This window comes from Gopherus evgoodei, chromosome 2, assembly GCF_007399415.2.
Source record: "Gopherus evgoodei ecotype Sinaloan lineage chromosome 2, rGopEvg1_v1.p, whole genome shotgun sequence".
Lineage (NCBI taxonomy): Eukaryota > Metazoa > Chordata > Testudines > Testudinidae > Gopherus > Gopherus evgoodei.
In genome coordinates, this window is record NC_044323.1 from 194476160 (window position 1) to 194498591 (window position 22432).

Consider the following 22432-nt stretch of genomic DNA (forward strand, 5'->3'; position numbering starts at 1 on the left):
AATCTCTCCCTTAGTTGCTTAGCTCTAATGTTCACCAAATTTAGCTGCATTACATATATTTACATACCCCACACATGCACTCATATGTCTTTCATCCTGAAAGATTGATTTTAAATTGAGTTTAAAACTATGGATTGTATCCCCACTGAAGTCAACTGGAGTTTTGCATACAGTAATGAATGACTAGACCATTAAAATCAATAACTGTTTCATAGTCAAGCCTTAGAAGTGGTTTCCTTCCAAAACTCTCTTGTCCCCCTTTTTAAATTACTTCTCGCGCCCACCAAATCTTTTGAGATGCTTGATCTCTGAAAAAAGACACTTTGCAGGGAGGTGTATAAGCAAAATTGCTTCAACCAGTTTTGAATTAAGCAAGTGAGAAACAGAACAAACTACATGGCTCAAGCAAAGAAATGACACAAGGGATAATATTAATTCTGGAGGCAGGGACTGTTGTTATTCCGGGCACACGCTAAAACGGTGAACTCTATTTTATTATTTGGATGGCCCTAGAGGTGAATGGTTCTAATCTACTTATGTTTTTCATCTGTAGAACAAAAGTTGGGAAGATTAAGAAACTCAAGTCTTATTACAGTCAAATTATTAAATGGAGGATTAAGAACAGGTCTGGCCAGTGCTCAGAGTGAACAGAAAATTCTACATTAAATTCCTATTGTGAACTGTGTAGCAAATATTCTCATGAATAAAGAGTTTTGGCTGTTTCACCAACACAAGGAGAGGGTCATTCAAAGCCTGAATGTGTAACATAATAGGAATGAAAACGAATGTAATAATATGGAAGGATAGAGATCACTTAATGTAAGGGTTTAAAACAGGCCTATTTCTGCAGTGTTCAAAAGCAGCCAGACTTGCTTCAGATCTTGTCCGTGCTCGAAACATGAGCGTTACCCCTTCACTTTGGCTTCTGAAACTCCTTTAAATTCAAGATACAGCTCCCCATAATACACCAATAATTCATTTGCACTGGACTACTGATTTAATAATCTTCAACCCTAATCCTTGGAACGAAAAACTAGTAGAAAGTACTGTGAACTGGAAGGCAATGGCCTTGTTTGTCAAGTCCAAGAAGTGACTGCCATTTATTTATGTCTCATCTTCAAGAGAGCATTTTATAACATTCAGAAAATAGTCTGATAGTATTTTTTATTCCCTTCTGTTTTTCCTGAACTACTGTATCATATTGTGCACAACTTTGACCCTTAGTCCCTCAACACTCTTCTACAGCAGAACTCAAATATGCGAACACCAGAGTTACAGATTGACTGGTCAATCTGACACCATGTGAAATATGAAGTAACCAATCAGGCAGCAGAGACAAAAACAGAAAAACCCACGAACTCTGTACTGTGCCAGTATTGCATCTTAAAGGTAGGCACATCTGGGCTGCCTGTTCTCACCCCTACTCCCGTGCACAGGGTACCCACTTATAGTGAGGAGTTGAAGACACTGAGATTCACAGGCAAAGCTATGAGCCCCCACTGCCAGCCCAAAGAAGCTGGAGCAGGAGTAGCACTGGAATCTGCATTGCTTTCCAGTAAGCTATGGGTGCTGTTTTCACCTTCCTCTTCTGGCTAGGAAGGAGGGAGCTGTTTTCACCACCACCCCTCTCACATTCCCCCCATGCAGGAGGGGGTCAAGATTGCCCAACCCAGGAAAGAAGCTGCCTGCAAAGACACTGCCTAGCTGCCTCTGGTACCTGGCCTGGATCATGAACTTCTGGAGCTGGAGCTGCATTTTGTTCAGAGTTACGGACAACCTCCATTCCCGAGATGTCCACAACTCTGAGGTTCTACTGTATTTTCTTAGCCTTTGATCCAGTTGAAGAAAAACTACAGTAAAATCTCAAAAGGCACTATTAATGAAATAGGATCCTAACTAAAGACACTGAAAAAAGGAGAAATAACATGCATAGAAGTCAAAAGGGAAATTTAATGAGAATCTCAACATGCCAGATAGCAAGAAAAGAAAAAAAGGGAAGTACAGTGAACTCAACTGACTGACTTTCAATTTAAGAGGATTTAGCTATGCTGGTTTTGTTCCAATTACCAGAATATTAAAGTACAACTAGGAGTCACAAAATTCATGTTAGCACAGATGCGCCTAGATTTTAACAAGACTACTTAATTGTTAGAACCTCTAATTAGTAACTAAATTGTCTTCTATCTGACACTTTAAAAATAATTCTAAATAGATGGAAGTTCAAGTAAGAAAGCATGGGTATGCTGGGATGATTAATGGTTTGCTGCATAATCAGTACTGTTTTAAAAAGATAAACAGGGAGAAATAATATAAGGTTCTTGAAAAATCTTGATTAGGTGACCTTCATAATTCTTCTTTCCAAAGCAAATATGTAAGGTAAGAAAATGAGATATAAATGGAGGTTTCATCCTGCAAAGGGCTGAATACCCTCAATTCTTTTTGGCTTCAGTGGGAATGGAGGGAGCTCAGCACCTCATTAGATTAATCTCTAACTGCTTACTATTCCCCATGACTATGTCCCAGACAGCAGTTGTGTCACTCTAGTGCCCTGCCTACAAAGCTCTAGCCTGAGTGCTTTTCCAGAAAGCACAAGAGGAAGATGGAGATTAGCAGCAAAGTGGACTAGATCATGCCTCTTTGGATCTGTGCATGGTGATATCTTACACACAGCTCTCCTTCTCACAAAAGAGGGACTCTGGTGGCATTGATCCCTTCCCAACACTATGCAAAGTCCTGTCTGTATATGCTGGGATTCATGTGGAGGGAGGAGGAGGTAAAACAAGTTGTTTTGGCTTTATGCCATCCTAGGATTCCCATACACAAGAGGAAACCTCTGTTCTTTTAGGACAGTTCCTGGCCGCTTTGCACTACCTGAGTGATGCAGAGGGGCCAGACAAGAGGCGATATGTACAAAATCTCCAGATTCATCACTTCAGATTAAAATTGCAAGCAGAGCAAATTGTGAGGAATAATGCACTTGATGAAAAAAATAATAATGGAGCTGTCAGGGCAGCAGGCCATTCCTGTAAACAAATGCAAAAAAAAGTTACCTTTGATTTTTAGCTGTGCACCACTGAAAAGTTCCTGCAAGCAAAAATTAGTACCAACTATTAACATCAAACTGTCAGAAGACTAGGGAAGGGATTTTCAGAAGGGCTTAAAGGGTTCAGATGCTCAACTCTGATTTCCTTTAAAGATCAGCTTCCCTTCATTCTCCTGCACTTTTTTTATGGATAGAATCATAGGACTGGAAGAGACCTTGAGAGGTCATCTAGTCCAGTCTACTGGTGTTTATCTAACCTACTCTTAAAAATCTCCAATGATGGAGATTCCACAACCTCCCTAGGCAATTTATTCCAGTGCTTAACCAGCCTGACAGGAAGTTTTTCCTAATTTCCAACCTAAACTTTGCTGTAATTTAAGCCCATTATTTTGTCCTATCCTCAGAGGTTAAGAAAAATGTTTCTCCCTCCTCCTTGTAACAACCTTTTACGTACTTGAAAACTGTTATGTCCTCCCTCAGTCTTCTCTTTTCCAGACTAAACAAACCCAGTTTTTTCAATCTTCCCTCATAGGTCATGTTTTTTAGACTTCTAATCATTTTTGTCACTCTTCTCTGGACTTGCTGCAATTTATCCACATCCTTCCTGAAACGTGGTGCCCGAAATGGACACAATACTCCAATTGAGGCTTAATCAGTGCCGACAGTCTAAAGATACAATAAACACTATCACATTTGCTCTTGATTCCAGACTGAACATGTCCTACTTTATTCACCTGCAATTTTACTTCCTTGGCTATTTCTATGATAGCAGAGTAGTCATTTCTTATCAGGCAGTTTCTAGAAGTCAGATTTAATTAAGATTACCACTGTTTTTCTTCCATACATACTTTAAATATAGATTAAAAAAGAAAGACAGGTAAAAGTTCTGACACAATCTATACCAGGATACCCCAAAACACTTCTATTATTCTGTTTACTTTTTGCATCTCACCTTGTACAACAAAAAATATCAACTCTGCTTCTATAGAGGGACAATTTATACTCCATACCACAGATGTGGAATTTTCATAGAACAGTGCAAAGAAGAGTTAAAATGCATCAAAACTTAATGTCACCATTTCCATTTGTTCTAAGTTTTCTAAAATATTTAGTTTAGTGTGTGTAAAGTGTGACTTGTTCCCCCTAAATTTGCGCATAGAACTTAGCTCAGACACAGTAAATATTTGAGTCAGTAATATCTGGCACTTAAAAAATGTTGGTTGCCTAATTTCATAGCATTATCCCAATCAAGCTGAACTACCAGGGACACAGACTATAGGCCTAGGCTCCTGCGTATATGCGACAGTAGAGGGCAAGCACTGTAGCCCTTCCCCTGGCACCAATGAAACGGGGTAACTTACAGTAGCAGATCTCCAGATTTTTTTTCCCAAAGCCCTTTCATACAAGTGTCATAAACAGATAGATAAGGGTTGATAGAACAGGAGTGCTTCTGTCTCTTTTGACTGTAAAGGGTTAACAAGTTCAGTGAGCCTGGCTGTCACCTGACCAGAGGACCAATCAGGGGACAGGATACTTTCAAATCTTGAGGGAGGGAAGGCTTTGTGTGTGCTGTTAGTTTTTGGTTGTTGTTCACTCTGGGGGCTCAGAGGAACCAGACGTGCAACCAGGTTTCTCTCCAATCTCTCTGATACAGGCTCTTATAAGTTCAGAATAGTGAGTACTAGGTAGATAAAGCGAGTTAGGTTATGTTTGTTTCTTTATTTGCAAATGTGTATTTGGCTGGAAGGAGTTCAAATTTGTATTTTGCTAAAAGGATTTTAATTTGTACTTGTATACTTAGGCTGGGAGGGTATTCCCAGTGTCTATAGCTGAAAGACCCTGTAACATATTCCATCTAAATTTACAAAGATAATTTTTACTGTTTTTTCTTTCTTTAATTAAAAGCTTTTTTTGTTTAAGAACCTGATTGTTTTCTTTATTCTGGTGAGACCCCAGGGGACTGGGTCTGGATTCACCAGGGAATTGGTGGGGAGGAAGGAGGGAAGGGGAGAGAGAGGCTAATTTCTCTCTGTGTAGGATTACTTTCTCTCTCAGGGAGAGTCTGGGAGGGAGGAGGAGGAGGGAAGGTGGATTTTCCTCTCTGTTTAAGATTCAAGGAGTTTGAATCACAGTGATCTTCCAGGGTAACCCAGACAGGGGAAGCCTGGGAGAGGCAACAGTGAGGGAAAGGGTTTACTTTCCTTGTGTTAAGATCCAGAAGGTCTGGGTCTTGGGGGTCCCTGGGCAAGGTTTTGGGGGACCAGAATGTACCAAGCACTGGAATTCCTGGTTGGTGGCAGCGCTTCAAGTACTAAGCTGGTAATTAAAGGAATTCATGCTGTGACCCCATCTTTTGGATGCTAAGGCTAAGAGTGGGGAATTATACCACGACAACAGGTTTTTCTGGCTGAGCAGGGGCATGGTGCAGGAATTTAAGTTCGACAGGTTTTGGAGAGGCACATTAAACACAAGATTATACAGGTTAAACCACACACACCCCTCACCATTTCAATGAAAACTCTGTGCACTGTGGAGCCACCTGACTAAATGTATCCACAACTTCTGGGATACATTTGGCAGGGTCACAGAGCTAGGGCCGTGGCAGTGAGAGCTCGATCCTCTGGCCCTAGGGCCACAGAAGTTCTGTGCCCCACTACAGCCTCACTGTCCCTGCCACTGGGAGCTCACACACTCTATTATCTTTTAAAGACTTACTGTATGCCTACACAGCAACATAAGCCAGGCTCAAGCCTAACCCTTCCTGTGTTCACATACCAATTGTGCTAATTTAGGGCTCAGGCCCCTGCAGGGCTAGAGGGTCTCAACCTGTTAAGCTGTGATCTAGAGTCCAAGCCCTATTGCTTTCTTATATGCATGGTCTTGGCTTGACTTGGGTCCCAAAAATCCTCCTCCTCACTCTGGCACAGAGCTTGCCCAGAGCAGGGAGCAATGCTGACAGGAAGAAAGCAACTCCTGGCTACCAGGCCATTGGGGGTTGGGGGGATCATCCCTGCTCTGGCTGTGCTGAGCTGAGTTCTGTTGCTCCTCTCCTTCCTGCAGGGCAAACGCTTGGTCATGATCCACTCTCTGGCCATTGCTTCCAGGAGCTCATGTGCCTGCACAGCTGGGCAGCGTGGTAGAGGCAGTGTGAACTATCACCAAATAAACTTTTATCCTGAAAACCTAGGTGCCTACAGGGGTACTGTAGGAGATTTCTGGATCGTGGCAAAGCCAAAACTGGGACTTAGGTGCAGGGCCGGCCCTAGACTAAATGGCATCCCAGGCAAGGAGCATCGTCCATTTGTTAAAGTTTTGAATACCATACAGCACCCCAACCTGGGTCGCAGTGGTTAAAGTGCTCTTCTAAGAAGTGGGAGTCCCTGGTACAACTCCTTTCTCCTTCTCCAGCAGACAGAGAGGAATTGACCTGTCCCTGCATAGGTGTCTAAGTAGAGCTAGTTACTCTGTGAGCTTTTTCCACTCAGTTCTGCTAATGCCTCATTCTTGTCTTGCAACGTGCCTGCTATTCCTGTCCTGGGTTGCTCAGAGTAGACGCTGCCAAATATATGACATGGTTTAGTGTTCTTATGATGCTAGTGAATGTCCGTTGGAAACTAGACTGAGGGTTTGTCTACATGGGGTGTTTAAACCAGACTAAACTTAGTTAATACAGTTTGAAATGGTTGTGTACACACAGAACAATTCATTGTAGTGCACTGACTCTGGATCCTGTTTCAAATGAACTAACTTTGTTTTGAAGTAAGATAATCCAGTCTATTCTTCACGTGCATGCAATGCTGCTGAAAACTACTTTGGTACTCTTCCAATGGCTATCCCACAATGCTTTGCAGGCAACTGTTACTGACCTGTCTGTTGACCTGTGTATCCTCTCCTGCTCTGGGATCCAGTTGATGTCTCCTCCCCCATTTATAAAGTAGGTACATAGCCAGATTTTGTCCATATGCTCTTGAACTGCAGTTTATCACAGTAGCTGCAATAATACTGCGAAGTCTTTCAGTGTGCCTTGAGCAGCTGCTTGCAGCTGCTCTGAAACCCTGGAGCTGATCATCATCTGGGATGAAGCATTGGTGCAGTAAGTTTTTGTGGCCAGCCACTGGAATAAAGACCTTTTTGTGGACATTGGTAGGTAGATGTCCACAAGGGCCATGACTGGGACACCAAATGGTGCTGGAAAAAGAGCAAACAGCTCAGGAGCACCTACATTAAAATGAGGGATAACAGGAAAAAATCTGGCAGGGGACATGTAACCTGCCATTTTTTGAGGATTTGGATAGGATTTTACATAACTACATGGTCGCTCAACCCAGGAAGCTTGTGGAGTCTGCTGGCTGCTCTCTGTTTCCTCTTCCCCCAGCCTCTGCCCAAGGATGACCAGCAAGACTCATTGGAGAAGAAACACAAGGAGGACACTGAAGAGAACTTCCTGGAAAGCCAGGATCTCTTTGGGACTGAGGACCCTGATGACAGCCAGGTAGAAGGCAAGCCTGATTTCTGCTCTGCAGTAACCAATGATGATTCCCAGTCAGCAGCCCAGTCCAGGACTGATGAGACAGATCTTATGGAGGAAACCTCAGCATGCAAGTCTTTTTAAACATTTAAAAGAATTGAATATTTAAGTTTTAATGAATTGTTACTGTGCTTTACTGCCATGTTTCATGGCTGCAGCCATGGTAGGCAGAGGAAAGCTAGAAGTCCTTCCAAGTCCCAGGTCCCCGCTTCCCTCCCTTGGGTAGCCCATACTGTCCGTTTGGCCCCCTGGTATGCCTTTCCAAAATGGTGGCTGTTCTGGCTAGGCAATCAGCCTCCATCTCAGGCTAAAGCCCTAACTACTGACTGTTTTCAGGCCCATGGTATGGAAGACACATGCCCAAATACCCGTTTCCCTTTCCCCTTCCTTCAGCTATCTTGCCCATGAAGCACTATCCACTCCCCCTTCCCTCCCCAGTCCCCATTCACCACCTCAAAATGGCAGTCACAATTAGGGTTGCTAAGTGTCTGTTTTTTGACCGGAATGCCCAGTTGAAAAGGGACCCTGGCAGCTCTGGTTAGCACTGCTGACTGGGCCAGTAAAATTCCAGTCAGCAGCACAGCAGGCTAAGGCAGGCTCCCTGCCTGCTGTGGCTCTGCGCAGCTCCTGGAAACAGCAGCATGTTCACCTCTGGCTCCTACATGTAAGGGCAGCCAGGGGGTTCTGCATGCTGCCTCTGCCCCAAGTGCTGGCTCTGCAGCTCCCATTGGCCAGGAACCATGGCCAATGGGAGCTGCGGGGTGGTGCCTGCAGATGGGGATGTGCACAGAGCCACCTGGCTGCGCCTCCACATAGTAGCCAGAGGGGGACATGTCACTCCTTCCGGGAACTGCTTGAGGTAAGCACAGCCCAGAGCCTGCACCCTGATACCCACCTGTGCCCCAATCCCCTGCCCCAGCCCTGATCCCTATCCTACCCTCCAAACCCCTCAGTCCCAGCCCAGAGCATGCTTCTTCACCCCAAACCCTTCATCCCCACCCACACCCCAGAGCTCACACCCCCAGCCATAGCCCTCACCCCCCAATGCCTCAACCTCTTCCCAGCCTGATCCCCCTCCCACCCTCCAAACTCCTCAGTCCCAGCCTGAGCACCCTTCTGCACCCCAAACTCCTCATTCCCAGCCCTAGCCCAGAGTTTGCACCCCCAGCTGGAGCCCTCACACACACCCAAGCCCCAGCCCAGAGCCCACTCTCACACTTTGAACCCATCAGTCCCATCCCAGAGCTCCGTCCTGCACACCAAATCCCTCATGCCTGGCCCCACAGCATAGCTTACACCACCAGCATGAGCCGTCACTCCCTCCTGCACCCCAACCCCTTAAGCTAGCCTGGTGAAAATGAGCAAGTGAGTGTGGGGGAGGAGAGTGAGCGATAGAGGGAAGGGGATGATGGAATGAGTGAGGGGTGGGGCCGGAGAAGGGGCAGGGCAGGAGCAGGGCCTTAGAGGGGAAGGAGGTGGGGCAAGGGTGTTCAGTTTTGTGTGAGTGGAAAGTTGGCAACCCTAGTTACAGCCTTTCTCCATCCCCCTTCCACTGTAGATTTGAATGAAGAAACCATTCTTTTGTGTGAAAGCAATAGTTTATTGAGACTGTGATTACAGGCAGGGCCTGCTCCAAGGTTTTTGCCGCCTCAAGCAGAAAAAAAAAAGCCGCAATCAGCTCTACTGCTGCCACTCCGGTCTTCTGTGGCAATTCGGCGGCTGGTCCTTCCCTCCGACAGGGAGTGAGGGACCAGCCACCGAATTGCCACCAAAGAGTCGAATGTGCTGCCTCTCTCCATTGGCTGCCCCAAGAACCTGCTTCCTGGACCGGTGCCTGGAGCCGGCCCTGATTACAGGAAAAGAAGTTTGGTTCGTGTTCTCACTTCATGTGAGGTAGACACATGGGCACTGCATGTCCATAAAGTACAAAGAGTAAAGTTCCCCTTTAAATGCCCTGTAACATGCACTCTTGCAGGCTGGTAACAGTGAATGCTTCTGGTCATCATTTCAGAGCCATAGTTTTTTTCTGCAAGTGAGATAAAGCAAAATCTAAGGCTGCGAAATTGATCAGTTTTTGTTTGGAGATTATGAGGAATAGCTTCACAGTCTTCCCCATGCTATAGCTTGCAACCCCCTTCCACTCCTCAACACTTTTGGCAGAGCTATTTTGGTGAATAACTTCACAGTGTATCTTGCTGGTCTGCCCTTTGTCATTTTAAATAAGGTCATTCTCTGTCTCCTAATCCTCTACCTCATTTTAAGGTCATCCCAAATCAGGACAGCCTAAAAGGGATTACTATACAGTTTGCCTCCACATTCACCCACTAAACCCTCTGACACCATGTAAGCACCTCCCAGGCACAGCAACACTGCAAAGCCAAACAACCTGGGCCTGAACATCTATGCTGCTATTTTAAGTCCTGCAACATGAGCCCCACAAACTAGGGGCAGTTGATCTGGACTCTAAGACTTGCTGTCACAGGGATTTTTTTGGCTGAGTAGTCATACTCTAAGCAACTTCCCCAACAAAAGAGAGGAAGTTGGGTCAGAACAGGGAATTGAACCCTCTTTTGAGTCTTAACCTAGTGTCCTAACCACTGAACTATCCTGCCTTTTTAAGGCACCTAACCATTAACCAACAAGAGTGAATCTGACCTTAGGGGAACCCTTACATCACTGACTGCTTTTGTGATCCGTGCCTCTTTATAGCATGTTAGCTGAAATGAAAAATATCAGCCTATGCTAAAACAATAAAAAAACGAGCAATGGAACAAAAGGCAGCTCACCCTCAAGGTTTTAGAAACACATCAGAGATGATTTGTAAATCCAGCTGGTTTGGGAATTCATGACTAAATTGTGTTGTAGCTTTTTAAAAATATAATAAATCCAGAACAAAAAATAGATGAAGACACTGTCAGAAGGTTTTATAGATCCTTTCCCTGCCTTCAATCAGGTCTTTGCCAATAATTTATGCTATTGTGAATGCCATTGATATTATTAATAATACCATCCTCTTGAATAATGTGACTAATTCAGTTCCAGAACTTTTGAAGTCTTTAGCAATACACTGCACTATACATCCTGAATTCCAGGGCACCTATTATTTTGGTATCTAAGTATCAGAATCCATTAAAAAAATGTTACTTTTTGTTTCCCAAGTATGTGAGAGCTGTGGTTGATTTCTTGTGTTTGGTTGATGTCAATTTCTTTAGGCACTGGTTCTCAAAAAGGCTTGTGTTCCACTATGACCTAAACACAGTCAGGCATGGGCTCATGTTGAGCACTCCTGGAAAAGAGTCCCATTGCTAAAGCATTGCCACATACCACATCCTGCCCCCCAGCACCTCAGCATCTAAACCTGGGCCTTTCCAGATGCTTTGTCCCAATATAGTCACAGAATCATAGAAATGTAGGGCTGGACGTGTATGCAATAGGTCATAAAGTCCAGTCCCTTGCACTGAGGCAGGACAAGTATTATCTACACCATCCCTGATAGGTTTGTCTAGCTTGTTCTGAAAAACCTCCAATGACAGAGATTCCACAACCTCCCTAGGTAATTTGTTCCAGTGCTTAACTACCCTGACAGTTAGGAAGTTTTTCCTAATTTCTAACCTAAATCTCCCTTGTTGCAATTTAAGCCCATTGCTTCTTGTCCTGTCCTCAGTGGATAAGGAGAACAATTTATCACCCTTCTCTTTATAACAATCTTTAATGTACTTGAAGACTGTTATCACGTCCCCCCTCAGTCTTCTCCAGACTAAACAAACCAATTTTTTTCAATCTTTGCTCATAGGTCTTTCTATACATTTAATCTTTTTTTTTTTTTGCGTTTCTCTGGACTTTCTCCAATTTATCACCATCTTTCCCAAAGTGTGGTGCCTAGCACTGGACACCGTACTCAAGCTGAGGCCTTATCAGTGCTGAGCAGAGTGGAAGAATTACTTCTCATGTCTTGCTTACAACATGCCTGCTAATATATCCCAGAATAATGTTTGCTTTTTTTTTGCAATAGTATTACATTGTTGACTCATATTTAGTTTGTGATCTGCTATAACCCACAGTTCTTCTTCGAGTGCTTGCTCATATCCATTCCAATTAGGTGTGTGCGCACCGCGTGCACATTCGTTGGAGACTTTTTACCCTAGCAACACTCGGAGGGCCGGCAGGTCGCCCCCGGAGTGGCGCCAGTATGGTGCCTGATATATCCCTGCCAGCCATCCGCTCCTCAGTTCCTTCTTACCGCCCATGTCGGTCGTTGGAACAGTGGAGCGTGGCTTAGCTGTTCTCCACCTCCCTAGTGATTCATTCGTTTGTATAGTATTGTGTATATAGTTCTTTTACTGTAGTTCTAGTTAGTATTTAAATTAATAGTTTTTATAGTTGTGTATATAGTTAAAGAGGATCAGAGGCTCACCCCTTCTCCTCCCCCGGTACGGGGCCCATGCCCGGTTCACTGGGTTTCAAGCCTTGCGTGGCCTATCATCGGCCAATGCCCACAGGAGATCCGCACGACTCCTGTTTAAAGTGCCTAGGCGAATCCACCTTGCGCACAAGTGCCGCATCTGCAAGGCGTTCAAGCCCCGAACAAAGAGAGAACGGGACATTCGCCTGAAACAGCTTTTGATGGAGGCAGCTTTAACTCCTCCATCCTCGGCACCGACTCTGGCACCGGGACCAAGCGCCTCTTCCGCACCGGACAGCCCGGCACCGATAAAGGCTCCTCGTCCCCACCCTTCACCGGCCCAACCCTCCAGCCGGCACCGCTCCCTCTCCCCGAGGAACAAGAAGCACAAGGCTCCTGCGGCAACTACAGCTACACCGCAGTTGGAGCGTATCTCCAAGACGGACCGCCCGGCACCATCATCTGCCTTGGCACCGCTTGTCTCCGCACCGTCAATTCCGGCTTCACAGGAGCCGTTGAGTCCGGTGCCTACCAGCTCCCCAGCACGCGCTGTGGTTGAGCTCGTCGCGCCCTCCACGCCGGAGACCTCCGCGGCACGGGACCTAATCGCTCTAACAGAGCGAATTGCCCCAGCCCTCGGCACCGCCGGTGTGAGTTATTCAGTCGCTGGGCAAGCCCACCATGGCGCGACCACATTCACCGGGCACCACTGAACACCATCGGTCCTGATCCAGATCCTGAGATCACTCTCTGCCTCGACATCGCTCAAGATCCCAGCGCAGCTCGCAGTCCCAGTACCGTTCTCCACAGAACCGGTCGTACTCGCGGCACCGCTCGAGATCCTGGTCGCCGTCATGGTAGTCTTGGCACCGGTCCAGATCGCGGCACCGACGTACTTATCGCAGCCGATCCTAGCACGACAATATAAGGCACCGGTCGACCTCCCGGCACCGTGCTGGTAGCAGGTCCCGGTCCCACTTCCGATACCGCCATGGTTCCCGGTACCGTTCGCCGGTACCACGCAGAGATGAGCTCTATGGGCGCAGAGACCTGGCCCAATCAACTTCAGCTCCTCCGTGGCCATCGCGTCCTGTCCACCTCCTCACACGGGACAGCGCCTCCTATGGGAGTTCAGATGCGCAGGCCCACCCGGACCATGGACCACCTCAATGGTCCTTTTGGACACCTTGGGCCTATCACCAAGCCCTGGGCGAGCCAATGGGTCCAGCACGCTCCAGCCACTTGGAGCACCGTGCACCAGAGGCCACAGTCAGCCGACCTCCCCCTACTGGTACAGAGGAAGACTCTGCACATTCACTTGAGCAGCATGATGTTCCGGAAACGGAGGTCCCCCAGGATGAGGCATCAGTCCAGGACCCACTCATTCCTGGGTTGTCATCCTCCTCCTCCCCTGATGAGGCGGTAGTGGGCACATCATCATCGGGGCCCCCGCCAATTGATCTCCAAGCACATCAGGATCTTCTGCTGCATGTTGCCCAGAATATAAATCTTCCCGTAGAGGAAGTTCCTGAGGTTGAGGACCCAGTGGTTAGCATACTATCAGCAGAAGCACTGACCGGGTGGCCCCCCCTTCATCAAATCGATCCAAGCCAGAGCAGACACCATCTGGCAGTCCCCGGCTTCCATCCCACCCACAGCCAGGGGAGTAGAACAAAAATACATGGTGTCGTCCAAGCGGTATGAGTACCTCTACGTGCACCCCATCCCCTGCTCGTTGGTGGTACAATCAGTCAACGAACGGGAGCACCACGGCCAACAAGCTCCCGCGCCAAAATCTAGGGAGGCCAGGTGCATGGATTTGCTGGGCCGGAAAATCTACTCTGCTGGAGGCCTTCAGTCCGGGTGGCGAACCAACAGGCTCTCTTAAGCCAATACAGCTACAACACCTGGGAAGCTGTCGGCAAGTTTACCGAGTTGGTTCCCCAGGACTCCCGTCAGGAGTTTACAGCTCTCCTAGAGGAGGGGAAGAGGGTCGCGAGAACCTCACTACAAGCCTCATTAGATGCCGCCTACTCGGCAGCCAGAACGGTCGCCTCTGGCATAGCTATGTGCCTCATATCTTGGTTGCAAGCGTCCGGCCTACCGCCTGAGCTACAATACACCATTCAAGACTTGCCATTCGACAGACAAGGTCTATTCTCGCAAAAGACAGACCCCAGACTACAGAGTCTGAAGGACAACCGGGTTATTATGCGTTCTCTGGGAATGCATACACCCCAGACTCAGAGACCGTCCTTCCGCTCCCAACCTCAGCGCCCTTACCCCCCGCCTCGGCCAAGACAGGATCTTGCCCGAAGACGAGGCTATACTACCCACAGACGTCAGTCTGGACCTCAAGGGGGCAACAGTTCTGGTCCCACCAAACCACCACCGGGACCCAAAGCAAACTTTTGAGGGTGCGCCCGAGAGCAGTGTACCAATTCCCTCCCTGGATCCTCTTCACTTTTACAACTGCCTCTCCCCGTTCCTTCCGGCATGGTCCCAGCTGACCTCAGATTGTTGGGTCCTACGTACGGTGGAGCTTGGATACCGTCTTCAGTTTATTTCTCCCCCCACCTCCCCTCCTCGTCCCTCTTCAGGGACCCCTCTCACGAGCAACTTCTCATTCAGGAGGTTCGCAAGCTCCTCTCGATCGGGAGCTATAGAGCAGGTACCGGAGGAGTTAAGGGGCAAGGGGTTTTATTCCTGGTATTTCTTAATCCCCAAGTCAAAAGGGGGCCTCCGGCCCATCCTGGACCTGCGAGGACTGAACAAATTCATCAAAAAGTTCAAGTTCCGCATGGTATCCCTAGGAACTATCATTCCTTCCCTGGATCCCAGAGACTGGTACGCCGCTGTCGACATGAAGGACTCATATTTCCACATTGCAATTTATCCCCCGCACAGGAGGTATCTGCGCTTTGTGGTAAATCAGGGTCACTACCAGTTTACTGTCCTTCCCTTTGGTCTTTCCTCGGCCCCTCGGGTCTTCACAAAGTGTATGGCAGTCGTCGCTGCTTCCCTGTGCCGTCGTCGAATACACGTCTTCCCTTACCTCGATGACTGGCTTATCCGAGGGACTTCCTAGGCACAGGTGCTCAGCCATGTCACCATCGTCAGGGAGCTGTTTGTGCATCTAGGCTTGATCATCAATTTGGACAAGTCCACCCTGGTGCCTACGCAGAGGATAGAATTTATCGGGGCAATGCTGGACTCCAATCTTGCAACGGCTAGTTTGCCCCTGCACCGGTTCCAAGCCATAGTCTCCCTTGTTGAAAGTCTTCAAAGCTTTCCAACCACTTCTGCTCATACTTACCCTGCTCTCCTGGGGCACATGGCTGCATGCACTTTCGTCACAAGGCATGCAAGACTGCGAATGCGCCCTCTGCAAACCTGGCTCGCGTCGGTCTATCGGCCGGGCAGGGACGCCATAGACACAATCCTGACAATTCTGCTGGATATTCTAGGCTCCCTTGACTGGTGGAAGACGTCATCCCAAGTGTGTGCAGGCCTGCCATTTCATCCTCCCCAGCCCTCCATGTCCCTAACAACGGACGCGTACTCGCTGGGCTGGGGTGCCCACCTAGGGCTCCTGCGCACCCAAGGCCTTTGGTCACCTCAGGAGCTGACGCTCCGCATCAATGTGCGAGAGCTGAGAGCGGTCCGGCTGGCATGCCAAGCATTTCAGCACCATCTACACGGCTGTTGTGTTGCGGTGTTCACGGACAACAAAATGGCCATGTATTACATCAACAAGCAGGGCGGGACCCGGTCCTCCCCTCTGTGTGAGGAAGTGATACACCTGTGGGACTTCTGCATAGCCCACTCCATACATCTAGTGGCCTCCTTTCTCCCAGGGGTACGGAACACCCTCGCAGATCACCTGAGCAGGTCCTTCCTATCTCACGAATGGTCCATCCGTCCGGACGTTCTCCATTCGATTTTCCGGAGGTGGGGCTTTCCCCACATAGACCTGTTTGCATCCAGAATGAACAGGAAATGCCAGGTGTTCTGCTCCCTACAGGGTCGCTCCCCGGGCTCCCTGTCGGATGCGTTCCTGATTCCATGGACGGGCCGCCTCTGTTACGCCTTTCCACCGTTCCCTCTTGTCCACTGAGTCCTGCTCAAGCCGAAGGGACAGAGCTCGCCTCATCCTGATCGCTCCGGCTTGGCCGAAGCAGCACTGGTACACCATGCTGCTCGACCTGTCCCTGGCAGACCCAATTCCCCTGCCGCTCTGGCCGGACCTGATCACACAAGACTTTGGCAGGATGCACCATCCAGACCTGCAGTCCCTTCATCTGACTGCATGGCTCCTGTCTGGTTAAACCAGTCGGAGTTGCGCTGTTCCGCCGCAGTTCAGCAGGTGTTGCTGAGGAGCAGGAAGCCCTCCACGTGCTTGATATATCTCACAAAATGGAAGCGCTTCTGCCACTGGTGTAACCAGCACGGCCATTCTCCGCATTCTGCATTTGTCCCCACTATCCTGGACTACGTGTGGTCTCTCAAACAGCAGGGGTTGGCGAGCTCCTCTCTGTGAATACATCTTGCGGCTATAACCACCTTCCATCCGGGGGAAGCTGGCAGTTCCGTTTTTTCCCACCCTATAGTTTCCAGATTCCTCAAGGGCTTGGAGCGACTATACCCACAGGTCAAATGGCCTACCCCTATCTGGGACCTGAACCTCGTCTTAACCAGGCTCATGATGCCCCCTTTCGAGCCTTTGGCCACATGCTCACTGCTGTACCTGTCCTGGAAAACAGCTTTCTATTGCTATCACCTCGGCTAGATGAGTCTCGGAGCTTCGTGCATTGACTGTGGATCCTCCATATACTGTGTTCCATAAGGACAAGGTAAAGCTGCGACCGCACCCGGCATTCCTCCTAAAGTCGTCTCTGCCTTTCACGTTAACCAGGACATCTTCCTGCCAGTTTTGTTCAAAGCCGCATTCATTGCGACGAGAGCAACAGCTCCATGCTTTGGATGTCTGAAGGGCTCTCGCCTTCTACATCGAGAGGACCAAGCCCTTCCGGCGCTCACCTCAGCTATTCGTGGCGGTGGCAGAACCTATGAAGGGCATGGCAATCTCCCAGCGTATTGCATCTTGGGTTACATCATGTATTCGGGCTTGCTATGACTTGGCTCATGCTCAGGCGGGCCATCTCACTGCCCACTCTGCTCGGGCTCAAGCCTAATCTGCCGCGTTCTTGGCCCATGTTCCCATACAGGACATCTGCCGCGCGGCCACCTGGTCTTCCATCCATACGTTTGCATCGCTCTGTGCATTGGTCCAACAGTCTACAGATGATGCCGCTTTCGGCTCAGCGGTCTTACGTTCCACAACGTCTCGCTCCAACCCCACCGCCTAGGTAAACTTGGGAATCACCTAACTGGAATGGATATGAGCAAGCACTCGAAGAAGAAAAGATGGTTACTCACCTTTGTAACTGTTGTTCTTTGAGATGTGTTGCTCATATCCATTCCACACCCACCCTCCTTCCCCATTGTCGGAGTAGCTGGCAAGAAGGAACTGAGGAGCGGATGGGCCGGCAGGGGTATATTTCAGGCACCATACTGGCGCCACTCCAGGCGGCGACCTGCCGGCCCACCAAGTGTTGCTAGGGTAAAAAGTCTCCGACGAACGTGCAGGCGGCGCGCACACACCTAATTGGAATGGATATGAGCAACACATCTCGAAGAACAACAGTTACAAAGGTGAGTAAACGTTTTATCCTTTTCTGCAGTATTCCTTCCTAGGCAGTCATTTCCTGTTTTGTATTTGTGTAAAATGATTGTTCCTTCCTAAGTGTAGTACTTTGCATTTCTCCTTATTGACTTTTATCCTATTTATTTCAGACCATTTCTCCAGTTTGATAAGATCATCTTGAATTCTAATCCTGTTCTCCAGAGAGCTTGCAATCCTTCTAGGGTGTTATCATCACAAACTCTGTGCCTTTCTATGCCATTATCCAAATCATTTGTTAAGTATCGACCAGAACTGGACTCAGGACGGATCTTTGCAAGACTCCACTCGATATACTCTTCCAGCTTGACTGTGACCCATTGATAGCTATTCTTTGAGTACAGCTTTTCAATCAGTTGTGCACCCACCTTTTAGTAGGTTCATCTAAGCTATATTTCCCTAGTTTGCTCCTGAGACGGTTATGTGAGACAGTAGCAAAAGCCTTACTAAAGATATATCACATTTGTTGCTTCTCCCCAATCCACAAGGCTTGTTACCCTGTCAAAGAAGAATACTGGGTTGGTTTGAATTAATTTTTTTTTTTGACAAATTCATGTTGACTAGCACTTATCACCGTATCATCTTCTAGGTGCTTACAAATTATTTGATTATTTGTTCCATTATCTTTCCAGGTACTGAAGTTGAGATGAGTAGTCTATAATTCCCTGAGTTACGTTTATTCCCCTTTTTATAGATAGGTACTCTATTTGCCCTTTTCCAGTCCTCTGGGATTTCTCCTGTCCTGTCCTGAAGGATAATTGCTAATGGCTCAGGTCTTTTCAGCTAGTTTCTTAAGTATCTACAGTGTATTTCCATCAGGTCCTATTGACTTGAAAACAGCTAACTTGTTGACTATGTCTGCACTAGAGCGTTTACAGCTGTACTGATGCAGCTGCGCTGCTGTAAGTTCATTCATACAGCCACTCTATGCTAACAAGAGAGAGCTCTCCCTTCGACATAATTAAACCACCTCCAATTAGTGGTGGTAGCTATGTCAGCAGGAGAAGCTCTCCCATCACATAGCACTGTCCACATCAGTCCTTATTTTGGTGTAACATATGTTGTTTGGGGTGTGTGTTTTCACACCCCTGAGCGACATAAGTTACACCGACATAAGTGGTAGTGTAGACATAACCTAAGTCATTCTTAACTTGCTGTTTCCCTATTTTAGACTCAGATCCTACCCCATTTATGCTGATGGTCACTATGTTAGTTATCTGATCACTGCTCACCTTTTTAGTGAAAACTGAAACAAAAACGGTATATAACACTTTGACCATTGCTGCATTTTCTGTTGTTGTATTTCCCTCTTCATTGAGTAATGGGCCTTCTCTGTCTTTAGTTTTCCTCTTGCTTCTAACGTATTTGTAAAATGTTCTCTAGTTACCCTTTATGTCCCTAGCTATTGGACTTTGGCCTTTCTAGTTTTGTTCCTATATTTTTGTGTTGTGTGTTTTTATATTCATCCTTCATAATTTGATGTAGTTTCCACTTTTTGTATGCCTCTTTTTTGAGTTTCAGGTTGTTGAAGATCTCCTGGTTAAGCCAGCATGGTCTCTTGCCATATTTCCTATCTTTCCAACACGTTGGGATAGTTTGTACTTGTGCCCTTAGCAATGTCTCTTAAAAAAACTGCCAACTCTCCTGAATTCTCTTTTCTCCTTACACTTGCTTCCTGTGGAATCTTACCTACCAGTTCTCTGAGTTTGCTTCAGTCAGTATTCTTGAAATGCCTGGTTTTTATTTTGCTGTTTTCCCTCCTACCATTCTTTAGAATCATTAACTGTACCATTTCATGGTCACTTTCACCCAAGCGGCCTTCTCCTTTCAATTTCTCAACCAGTTCCTCCCTATTTGTCAGAATCAAATCTAGAACAGCAGCAAAGAATCCTGTGGCACCTTATAGACTAACAGACGTTTTGGAGCATGATTTCGTGGGTGAATACCCACTTCCTCAGATGCATGTAATGGAAATATCCAGGGGCAGGTATATATATGTGTGCTAGCAAGCAAGCTAGAGATAATGAGGTCAGTTCAATCAGGGAAGATGAGGCCCTGTTCTAGCAGTTGAGGTGTGAAAACCAAGAGAGGAGAAACTGGTTCTGTAATTGGCAAGCCATTCACAGTCTTTGTTCAATCCTGAGCTGATGGTGTCAGGACCAGACTTCAAAGAGAAACTGCTGAGCTTCAGTTCATCTGCAAATTTGACACCATCAGCTCAGGATTGAACAAAGACTGTGAATGGCTTGCCAATTACAGAACCAGTTTCTCCTCTCTGGTTTTCACACCTCAACTGCTAGAACAGGGCCTCATCTTCCTGATTGAACTGACCTCATTATCTCTAGCTTGCTTGCTAGCACACATAATATACCTGCCCCTGGATATTTCCATTACATGCATCTGAGGAAGTGGGTATTCACCCACGAAAGCTCATGCTCCAAACGTCTGTTAGTCTATAAGGTGCCACAGGATTCTTTGCTGCTTTTACAGATCCAGACTAACACGGCTACCCTCTAAATCTAGAACAAGCTGTCTCCTAGTTGCTTTCTCCACCTTCTGTGATAAAAAGTTGTTTCCAATGCATTCCAAGACCTTGTTGGATAATGTCTGCGTAGTTGAAGTCTCCCACCCCCAAGTCATGTGCTTTGGATAATTTTGTTAGTTGTTTAAAAAAAGCTTCATCCATCTCTCTTTCCTGGGTCAGTGGTCTATTTAGTTTCCCACCACGACATCACCCTTGTTTTTTACCCCTTTCTATCCATATCAGAGACTTCCAACAGGTCTGCCTCTTGCAGCTTTCTTGGCAGTTAAGGCTGTCTCCACAGCAGCTGCATCCTAAAACTGCTAAGGATTTAAGGACAGGGCTTTAAATTCTGTTCTGAAGTTGATGTGATCCACTTTTATTGCTTTTATGCATGCTGTACCATCTGCAGCCTCTGTCATGGTTTCACTCTGCCTGATCTAGTGAGATTTGCAGTAACGTAACCTTGAAGTGATGAAAGAATGGATCCCAATGGCTACATCCATGCCTGAGAAGAGGGGGCGCCGTTTCCTGTAAAAGATATAACAAAGCAATGTATGGCTAATGTGTCAATCCGCATGGCCATGAACTAAGCATGGATGATTCCAGCACAATCTCTATGCTTTGAACCACCTGCTTGAACAAACTGCTGTTCATTCAGCTGCTGAATTGTACCAGGCAGCAAACATTTTAGTGATGGTGTTGCTAGAGAACATCACTCACATACTGACATTCACATATTGATGCCACATGACTGACTCCATGGCATCTCAGGGCCTCTATCTCCCTGAGTGTTCTCATGGAAGCGTCAGAATAGCTCTCACTGAATTTGGTGAATTCCTTCTCCCTTAATTTTTCTCTCTGTCAGGCTGCCTTTTTCCTATGTGTTCTCTCTTCAGCTTTCCTCTGGTCCTTTCTTTGACTTACCATAACTTTCTAGGACGGAGATTAAGCCCACGCTCCCTCACAGTTGGCACCAATGACATGATTTATTCTTACCAGTCACTGGTAATTATTAATTAGGCTTTATTATTACTATTATTTGTATTAATGTTGAGTGCCAATGCCCCTATTGTGCTAGGCAGTATCCAAACACATAATAAGAGGTAGTTCCAGCCCACAAAGAGTTTGTAGTTTAAAGAGACAAGACAGACCAATGGTGGGAGGTGCAACAGAGGTTCAGAGAAGTGAAGTGACTACCTAACCTAAGGTCACACAGCAAGTTAGTGGAAGAGCTAGGAACATGTCACTTTTCTGTTATCTTTGGGATCTGGAGCTGATAAAAAGGGATTCTCTATACTAATTTAAAAAAATGATTTGAAGTAAACCACTTGTTTTTAAAATCAGTCCAATCACCTTGAATTCCTTATCCCAGTCAGTCACATCTGTTTTCTTTCTCATCTGTTAGAAGTGCTAATTATGGATACTGTGAACCAACAGTAACAATGACCTTAAACCCCACAGCAGTCACGGTTGCATGATGACTATAAATTAAGTAGCAAATCAAGGACAATTATCTAGACTAGTACATTACAAGTTGCCTTTCTGCATTCCATGAATCACAAATATTCTCTGTTAAAGAATTTTTTTCCTGAAAAATTCTTCATAATCTTGAATGTTTTCGTGAGTAATTTACTCTTTCAAAGTACTGCACTTTGGCATGGCCTCTAAAACAATTCCTGAACACATCCAATTCATAAGTGTTGAAATTCCTCTCTCAATTAACATAGGTTTCCCCCCACTTATTTTTTAGCCTACTAGGTGCTATAACAGCACAAGAAAATGCTCTTTTTCACCCTATTTACTAAGGAAATTAGAATTTAAATATAAATCACCTTTCCTCAAAATCCTTTTTTCCAAATTCATCAAAATAGAGCAAAAGTGTATTGTCACTGAAACGTTTAGATAGTTTGAATACAGTACATCTGATAGCTAAATAGTTGTTAATCAGTACTGGAATATCCTCAAACTGTCAAAGATTCAGTACTTAAAAGGAACATTAATATCTCTGAAATGTTACTGGATTAAAGCCCATTAAGCCACATTAGGTTGAGAAAATACCACATCAGAAACCTTTGAGGATTTTTGTTTTGTTTTGGTGGGATGTGGGGCGTTCTAGGGCTTTACCTCTTTAATCAATGAGTGTTGTATTGCCTGCTTCTACCACAGGCCAGGTCCAAACTAGTGAAGTCAAC

General features: G+C 46.5%; 1 pseudogene; it reads left to right on the top strand.

The window, feature by feature from the left end:
• Positions 1 to 13191: 13191 nt before the first annotated feature.
• The window catches only part of LOC115645033, a 34164-nt pseudogene continuing 24923 nt past the window's right edge, over positions 13192 to 22432 (top strand).